Source organism: Myotis brandtii, unplaced genomic scaffold, assembly GCF_000412655.1.
Source record: "Myotis brandtii unplaced genomic scaffold, ASM41265v1 scaffold2561, whole genome shotgun sequence".
Lineage (NCBI taxonomy): Eukaryota > Metazoa > Chordata > Mammalia > Chiroptera > Vespertilionidae > Myotis > Myotis brandtii.
This window is the reverse complement of record NW_005359721.1, coordinates 57,230-66,467: the sequence shown is the minus strand read 5'-3', so window position 1 is coordinate 66,467 and position 9,238 is coordinate 57,230. Positions and strand designations below refer to the sequence as shown.

The 9,238-nt window shown below is 42.2% G+C and overlaps 1 pseudogene; it reads left to right on the top strand.

Moving 5' to 3' along the window:
* The first annotated feature begins 2,788 nt into the window (after nt 1–2,788).
* On the top strand, nt 2,789–3,598 carry LOC102244930 (annotated as a pseudogene).
* The last annotated feature ends 5,640 nt before the right edge of the window (nt 3,599–9,238 follow it).

The window sequence follows — 9,238 nt, the reverse complement described above, 5'->3', positions numbered from 1 at the left end:
TGTGAGACCAGTGGAGCTTCTGGACATAAAGCTCACAAAGGGTGGGGGCCCCAATGACAGGTTCCCCCTTGGAGTTTAACTCTCAGACGGTCCATGCTGAGCCTCCGCCACTTGCCAATTATAGGCCAGACTTTCCCCTGGGCAGGTTCCCCGGGGCTCTGTGCTCTGTGCTTATGAGCTTTGTGTCTCCATAGCTGGGAGTCTCTGTATTTGCTGGATGGGCTTTCAAATTTGGGGGCAGTGGCTTGCCCCGTGATCCACTTCTCTTAAGAGTCTAAGAAGCGTGTTGATTTTTCAGTTTGTTCAGTTTTTACATGTTTTTTAGGGTGGAGTGGCGATTTATATCTTCTCACATGCTGGACTGGAACCCAGAAGTTGTTCATTGATTCTTTTTTTTCTTTTCATTTTTAGTCCTTTTTTCTTCCTTCCTTCCTTTCTTTCTTTCTTTCTTTCTTTCTTTCTTTCTTTCACATGCAATAAACATTAATATTTCAAGAAAAAATATTTTAATTATAATAATATTACTAAAACTGTAATAACATAGTATAATATTACAAAAGTTGTAGGAAATATTAAAGATCTGCAAATAACAGGATTACTACTATTATATTCTAAAATATTTTTTTCCTCTGGCTCTAATTTGGTTCATCAATTTATGTTGGTCATTATATTCCACAAATGACTGAGATCATGTGGTATTTATCTTTCTCCGACTGGCTTATTTAGCTTAGCATAATGCTCCCTAGGTCCATCTGTGCTGTTGGGAATGGTAAGAGTTCTTTCTTTTTAATAGTAGTGTAGTATTCCATTGTGTAGATGTACCACAGTTTTTTTATCCATTCATCTGCTGGTGGGCACTTAGGCTGTTTCCAAATCTTAGCTATGAAAAGTGTCTATTGAGGTCCTTTGCTCATTTTTTAATTGATTGTTAAGTTGTAAGAGTTCCCTGTAAATTTTGGAGATTAAACCCTTATCGGATATAACATTGGCAAATATGTTTTCCCACACAGTGGGCTTTTTTGTTGTTTTGTTGATGGCTTCTTTTGCTGTGCAGAAGCTTTTTATTTTGATGTAGTCCCATTTGTTTATTTTCTCCTTAGTTTCCATTGCCCTAGGAGCTGTATCAATAAAGATATTGCTATGACATATGTCTGATATTTTGCTGCCTATGGATTCTTCTAAGATTTTTATGGTTTCCGTCTTGTGTTTAAGTCCTTTATTGATTTTGAGTTTATTTTAGTGTATGGTGTAAGTTGGTGGTCTAGTTTCATTTTTTTCATGTATCTGAGTAATTTTCCCAACACCATTTTTGAAGAGACTATCTTGACTCCATTGTATGCTCTTGCCTCCTTTGTCAAATATTAACTGAGCATAATGGCTTGGGTCGACTTCTGGGTTCTCTGTTCTGTTCCATTGGTCTATACGTCTGTTCTTGTGCCAGTACCAGGGAGTTTTGAGAACAGTGGGTTTGTAATACAACTTGATATCTGGTATTGTGATCCCTCCAACTTTGTTCTTCTTTCTCAGGATTGCTGCAGCTATTGTAGGTCTTTTTTTATTCCATATGAATTTTTGGAGAGTTTATTCTAGGTCTGTGAAATATTCTGTTGGTATCTTAATGGGGATTGCATTGAATCTATAGATTGTTTTGGGTAGTATGGACATTTTAATGATGTTGATTCTACCAATCCATGACCATGATATGTTCTTTCATTTGTTTATGTCTTCCTCTATCTCTTTTTTCAATGTCCTGTAGTTTTCTGAATACAAGTCTTTTACTTACTTAGTTAAGTTTATTCCTAGTTATCTTAATTTTTGTTTGAATGGTAAATGGTATATTTTTTTTAGTTTCTCTTTCTGTGAGTTCATTATCCTAATATATAAAAACCCAGGGTCCATTATGTCCAAAATGACCAAAGGCTCAACCCAACGCCAGGCTAGGGAGTTGAGGCAGCGGGAGCTGATCAATCAGTGGCAGCGTTGACTGGCGACTGGTAACTGGCGACTGGTGACTGGTGAGTGGTGAGCGGCTGAAAAGCAAACCTCTTGATCCCTCCTCCCGCCCTATGACTCCAATCAATTGATGGCTGAGGCAGGGCAGAACTGGGGACTGGCTCCTTTAGTAGTCCTGTAGGTGCAATCTCAAGAGGACAGGCCAGGCACCAACAGACCAGCGCTGTCGGCATGATCCTGACAGCACTGCTGGCCTCCTGGTACTTGGCCTCAGGCACTGAAGCCTCTTCCCCTTCCTAGATGCTCCACAAAGTCACTCGAGCCCGCCCTGCTCCAGACAAGTGTGATCAACTGCACACGGAAGAAATGTAGTAAAAAATAAAAACCGATGACCAAGGGCCTGCCTCCACGAGCTCATGGGAGCCTCCGAGGCTGGGTACCCGGAGTATTTTAGGGGCTTCAGGTGAGCGGGCAACACAGAGGGTTCAGGAAACCTCCCTGGAGGATGGGCAGTAGGTCTGATCGTGGATCCATCCATCCTTCCATCTGCCAACAGCCGCCTCCTCAGAGAATGGGAGAACAAGGGAGGGGGTGGTTCTGCAAACCCCAGAGGGAATCCAAGGTCCCAGGTACTCTGCCCTGCCTGCTGACACTTTCAAATTCTCCCTGAGTCAAAGGTGCTGCCCGAGAGACCCTGGGCGGGTGCCTGGCACAGTCGCCTCTCTGCATTTGCCTGTTCATCATTGTGTCTGTCTGTGTCTGTCAGGCTGTCCCCGATCTTGCTTCCACTTCTAGAACTAAGCTTCTGGTATAGCAACAACCCACAAACCCTTATCCCTTTCCTATGGCAGGATTCTTGCCCCCCACAGGCTACACCCCTTCGCCCCCTCCCCCCTACCCTGTGACCGCTGGGTACTCAGAGCAGGTGCAGCATCCTGGGCCTGGACCGGTGCCAGTGCCCGCCGACGTGCCTGCCCCTGTGCCCAGCTTCGCTCTCTTCCCTCGCCCAGCCCCAGTGCTCTGGGGCCTGCTGCCCACCTCTTGCCACTGACCGGGGTACCTTCTGGCCTTGAATTCTTGGTGCCCATTAATCAGATCCTGATTCACCAGAAAGCTGCGTGAGTGGAAACCCTTCTAGGCTGGGAGACAAGTAACTGGTATGAACTGCGCTCAATGGCTGGACAGCCCCTGGGTCAGGTGGCTGAAGAGAGCAACTGCTGTGCACGTCTGTGCTGCGGCCTCTTCGCGTCCGTCTGGTGGACTCCGGGGACCGAGAGTGGAAATACAGTCTCCACCAGGCACCACCATTGGCCATGTGCTGCAGACCTGGCATTCCTTCCTCTGCAAGTTCTCCATTCAAGATGCCGATCACCATATGATCCTGTGAGTGGTGGGGTCCTGCTGGACGTGTGACTGTGGCACAGACACCAACTTTGAGGTGAAGACTCCAGATGCATCAGCAAGCAGTGGGGGGCGGGGGGTGTGCATGCTCCAAGAAGCCCTCATGGATGCAGATGACTGCCTTGCAGTTCCAGTTGGATCTGGATGGAGAGTGAAGGCTGCACTGCTGGAAGCCACATTCCCCATTGACTACATTTTCTTTGAGAAGCGAGGAGGCACTGGGCCCTCTGCCATCACCAGTTAGATGGTATCTCAAGGTGGGGACCACCACCTCAGCCAGAACTCAAGATGGTCACCTGGCCTGTCCTGGTCTCTCCTCAGAGGCAGCCCTTTCCTCGATGTACACTGCAGAGGACAGACAGGGATGCCTAAGAGGCTGGGGCCATGGTGCCCCATCCCTACCCTACTCCCCTGGCCTCCTTCACCTGTGGCCCCCACAGAAGGGTATGTATGAGAGCCCTTCTCTTGCTACCTTTCACCACTGTCTCCAGCCATCCCTCAGCACACAAGCATATTGGCTTTCAGACTTGCCCTACTCACTTCCCCTCACCCCCTTCCAGGGCCTCTGCTCTGGATGGGGCCTTTGGAGTCCAGGGCTCTGGGGTTTTACAACAGAGCTGGGGTGGGAAAGGGTGAATAGCACCAAAGATGGCTTATATGGCCCCCCACCTCTGCCTCAGCTTGACCAATTAGTTCAGCCTCAGAACGTGGCACTCAGAGGAGATCCCTTCTTCCCCAGCAACGGCTCTAGGGCCTCAGCCCCAGTGCAAACCTCATCTCCCCCTTGGCCCTCCCCACAGCTGGTGCTTGCTGCAGCTCCGTGTGCCTTACTTAACCACCCCTTCCTTCCCTGTTCCTACAAAGGAGGCTGCATCTTTGTATGTTATATTCATATAACATTTTTGGAAAAAACAAAACAAAATGATGACCAAGAGAATGCCACAGTCAACGTCTGTCTGGAGTCCGGCTCAGAAGAATGGAGAGAAGGAAGAATTCCATAAGTTGGCCGATGCCAAGGTATTTCTGTGTGACTGCCTGGCGTGTGACAGTTGTGTGACCGCAGAGGTGGGCAGTCAGGAGCAAGGGGTTCGGTATTGCGAGAGGGATTTCCAACTGTCAGCAGGTAGACATCCCCTGAGGGATGGTGAGAGAAGGTGCAGGCCGGGCTGAGGGACTCCCCACCCCGGGCATGAATTTCGTGCACCAAGCCTCTAGTTGGTATATAGAAAAGCCATAGATTTCTGGGTGTTAATTTTGTATCCTGCTACATTGCCAAATTCATTTATTAAGTCTAGTAGTTTTTTAATGGTATCTTTGGGGTTTTGTATGTATAATATCATGTCATCTGCGAATAAGGACAGTTTTACTTCTTCTTTTCCAATTTGGATACCTTTTACTTCTTCTTCTTGTCTGTTCACTATGGCTAGCACTTCCAGTACTATATCGAACATGAGTGGTGAAAGTGGGCATCCCTGACTTGTTCCTGTTCTAAGAGGAAATGGTTTTAGTTTTTTCCCATTGAGTATGATGTTGGCTGTATGTGTGTCATATATGGCTTTTATCATATTGAGATATGCTCCCTCTATTCCCACTTTGCTGAGAGTTTTTAATCAAAAATGGGTGTTGGATTTTGTCAAATGCTTTTTCTGCTTCTATCAATATGATCATGATATTTTTGTCTTTCAGTTTGTTTATGTGATGTATCATGTTTATTGATTTGCAAATATTGTACCAGCCTTGCATCCCTGTAGTGAATCCCAGTGGTCATGGTGTATGATCTTTTTAATATATTTCTGGATGTGATATATTAAGCCCAGAGTAAGTAGAATTGAGGAAATAATAAAGATCAGAGTAGAAATAAATAACGTAGAGGCTAAAAAAAATACAAAAAAATCAATGAAACCAAGAGCTAGTTCTTTGAAAGGACAAACAAAAATTGACAAACCATTAGCCAGACTCATCAAAAAACAAAGAGAGAGGATTTTATGCTAATATTTTGTTGAGGATTTTAACATCTGTGTTCATCAGGTATGTTGGCCTGTAATTCTATTTCTTTGTAGTGTCTTTAGTTTTGGAAATAGGATAATGCTGGCCTCATAAAAAGAAATTGTAAGTGTTCCTTCCTCTTAGATTTTCTGAAATAGTTTGAGGAGTATAGGTGTTAGTTCTTCTTTGAATGTTTGGTAAACCTTGTGAAGCTGTCTGAACCTGGGCTTTTGTTTAGTTGGAGGCCTGAAGGTTTTCTGATTCTTCCTGATTCAGTTTTGGGAGATTGTATTTTTCTAGGAATTTGTCTATTTCATCCACATTGTCCAGCTTGTTGGCATACAGTTGTTCATAGTATTTTCTTGTTATCCTTTGTATTTCTGTGGTGTCAGTGTTACTCCTACCCTTTGGTTTCTGATTTTACTTATTTGGGTCCTCTCTCTCTTTTTTTTTTTGATGAGCCTGGCTAATGGTTTGTCTATTTTTGTTTGTCCTTTCAAAGAACTAGCTCTTGGTTTCATTGATTTTTTTGTATTGTCTTAAGTCTCTATGTTATTTATTTCTACTCTGATCTTTATTATTTCCTCAATTCTACTTACTCTGGGCTTTTTTGTTCCTCTGTTTCTAGTTCTTTAAGTTGTAGGGTTAAATAGTTGATTGCTGATTTTTCTTTTCTTTTTTTTGAGGTATGCCTGTAGTGCTATGAACTTCCCTCTTAGGATTGATTTTTCTGCGTCCCCAGAGATTTTGGGTTGTTGTGTGTACATTTTCATTTGTTTCCAGGAAGTTTCTGATTTATTTCTTGATCTTGTTGTTAACCCATTCGTTTTTACTATAGTTGGTTTCTAATTTCATTCCATTGTGATCTGAGACGGTCCTTGATATGATTCAATCTTCTTCAACTTGTAAAGATTTGTTTTGTGTCCTAACATGTGGTCTATCTTTGTGAATGATCCATATGCACTTGAGAAGAATGTTGGGGTGAAATGTTCTATAAATGTCAATTAAATCCATTTGATCCAGTGTGTCCTTTAGTGTCTCTGTTTCTTTGTTAAGTTTTTGTTTGGAAGATCTATCCAGTGCACTCAGAGGGGTGTTAAGTCCCCTACTATGACTTTATTGTTGTCAATCTCTCCATTAAAGTCCTCTAGAAGTTTTTAAAAAATATATTTAGGTGACTATGTTGGGGGTGCGTATATGTTTACCAGGCTTATATCCTCTTGTTGGATTGATCTCTTTAGTATTATGTATTGACCTTTGTTGTCCCTTGTGATGGCCTTCATTTTAAAGTCTATTTTGGAGAATATGAGTATTGCTACTCCAGCTTTTTTTTCTTTTCTATTTGCATCAAAAATTTTTTTCCATCCCTTCACTCTCATCCCGTGTGTGTCATTTGTTTTGAGGTGGGTGTCTTGTAGACAGCAGATAGTTGGGTCATGTTTTGTATACAATCTGCTACCCTATGCCTTTTGATTGGAGCATTTAGTCCATTTACATTTAGGGTTATTACTGATAAGTACTTATTTATTGCCATTATATTTATGTACTAGAGACTTGGTGCACGAATTCGTGCACAGGTGGGGTCCCTCGGCCTGGCTGGCGATCAGGGTCTATTGCAGCCATCTCACCCAGTCCCGATTGGGGCTGATGGGTGAGGGACTGTGGGAGGTTGACTGTGGAAGTGCACTGACCACGAGGGGGCAGCTCCTGCATTGAGCACCTGCCCCCTGGTGGTCACTGTGCGTGTCACAGTGACCAGTCGACTGTTCAGTCGACCAGTTGTAATGGTCGCTTGTTGTTTGGAAGATCTATCCAGTGAAGTCAGAGGGGTGTTAAAGTCCCCTACTATGACTGTATTGTTGTTGATCTCTCTGTTAAAGTCCTCTAGAAGTTTTTTTTAATATATATATTTATATTTAGGTGGTCCTATATTGGGTGCATATATGTTTACCAGGATTATATCCTCTTGTTGGATTGATTCCTTCAGTATTATGTAGTGATCTTTGTTGTCCTTGTGATGGCCTTCATTTTAAAGTCTATTTTGTTGGATATGAGTATTGCCACTCCAGCTTTTTTTTCTTTTCCATTTGCTTGGACATTTTTTTAAAATATATTTTATTAATTTTTTACAGAGAGGAAAGGATAGAGATAAAGAGTCAGAAACATCGATGAGAGAGAAACATCGATCAGCTGCCTCCTGCACACCTCCCACTGGGGATGTGCCCGCAACCAAGGTACATGCCCCTGACCGGAATCGAACCTGGGACCTTTCAGTCCGAAGGCCAACACTCTATCCACTGAGCCAAACCGGTTTCAGCTGCTTGGACATTTTTTCCCCCATCCCTTCACTCTCATCCTATGTATGTCTTTTCTTTTGAGGTGGGTCTCTTGTAGATAGCATATTGTTGGGTCATGTTTTTTTATCCATTCAGCTACCCTATGCCTTTTATTGGAACATTTAGTCCATTTACATTTAAGGTTATTATTAATAGCTATTTATTTATTGCCATTTTAATTCTATATGGCTAGGTTTCTCTCAATATTTCTTCTTCTCATTACAGCAATCCCTTTAGCATTTCCTTTAATGCTGGCTTGGCGGAGATGTACTCCTTTAACCTTTTTTTTGTCTGGGAAGCTCTTTATTTGACTGTCTATTTTGAATGATAGCCTTGCTGGATACAGTAATCTTGGTCTCAGATCCTTGCTTTCCATTACCTTGTGTACTTCATGCCATTCCCTTCTGGCCTGTAGAGTTTCTGATGAGAACTCAGTTGTCAATCTTATGGGAACTCCTTTGCAGGTAACAGTGTTCTTTCCTCTTGCTGCTTTTAAGATTCTCTTTTTGTCTTTAATTTTTGGCATTTTAATTATGTGTCTGGGTTTGGGCCTGTTTGGGTTTTTTTTGTTTGGTGTTCTCTGTGCCTCCTGAATTTGTGTGACTTTTGCCTTTACCAGGTTAGGGATGTTTTCTGCTATTATTTCTTTAAACACCTTCTCTATGCCTTTCTCCATTTCTGCCTCTTCTGGCACACCTGCTATTCTAATATTGTTATATTTCATGTTGTCCCACAGTTTCCTTAAGTTGTCCTCCAGTTTTTAAATTGTTTTTTCTTTTTGGTTTCCTGATTGAGTGATATTTTCAACTCTGTCTTCTAATTCACTGATTCGATCCTCAGCTTCCCCTAATCTGTTATGTATTCCTTCCAATGTGTTCTTTATTTGTGTTATTAAATTTTACTGTGGTTCAACACACCCCTTAAATTGGATATATAAATCCCTAATTCACATTTAGCAATTTAGTAATGCCTGATCATATTAGATGGGAGGGTTATGTTTGAAAAAGCCTACTCAGTAAAACTAATCTTTGGAAAACAAAAACCTATTTTTATAAAATAAATGATAGTGCAAACATAATTTTCTTGGGGAGTAGAGATGTAAGATATAAGAAATAGTTGGAATTGTTGTTGATTATGTGATGTGAAAAGGTAGTCCGATCAACCAACAAATACTTACCTGGTGTCTTATGTTGTACCTACAGCAAATACATGAGTTCTTTAAAAGATTGAAGGGTGTTTCTAGAGCAGCCGTGGGCAAACTACGCCAGATCCGGCCCGTTTGAAATGAATAAAACTAAAAAAAAAAAAAGACCGTACCCTTTTATGTAATGATGTTTACTTTGAATTTTATTAGTTCACACAAACACTCCATCCATACTTTTGTTCCGGCCCTCCAGTCCAGTTTAAGAACCCATTGTGGCCCTCGAGTCAAAAAGTTTGCCCACCCCTGATCTATACCATCAATACTCTGAACTCTGTTTCAGATAAATTTCTTATTTCTGCTTCATTTATCTCTTATCCTGGAGAATTCTCTGGTTCTTTCATTTGGGGGTTGTTTCTTT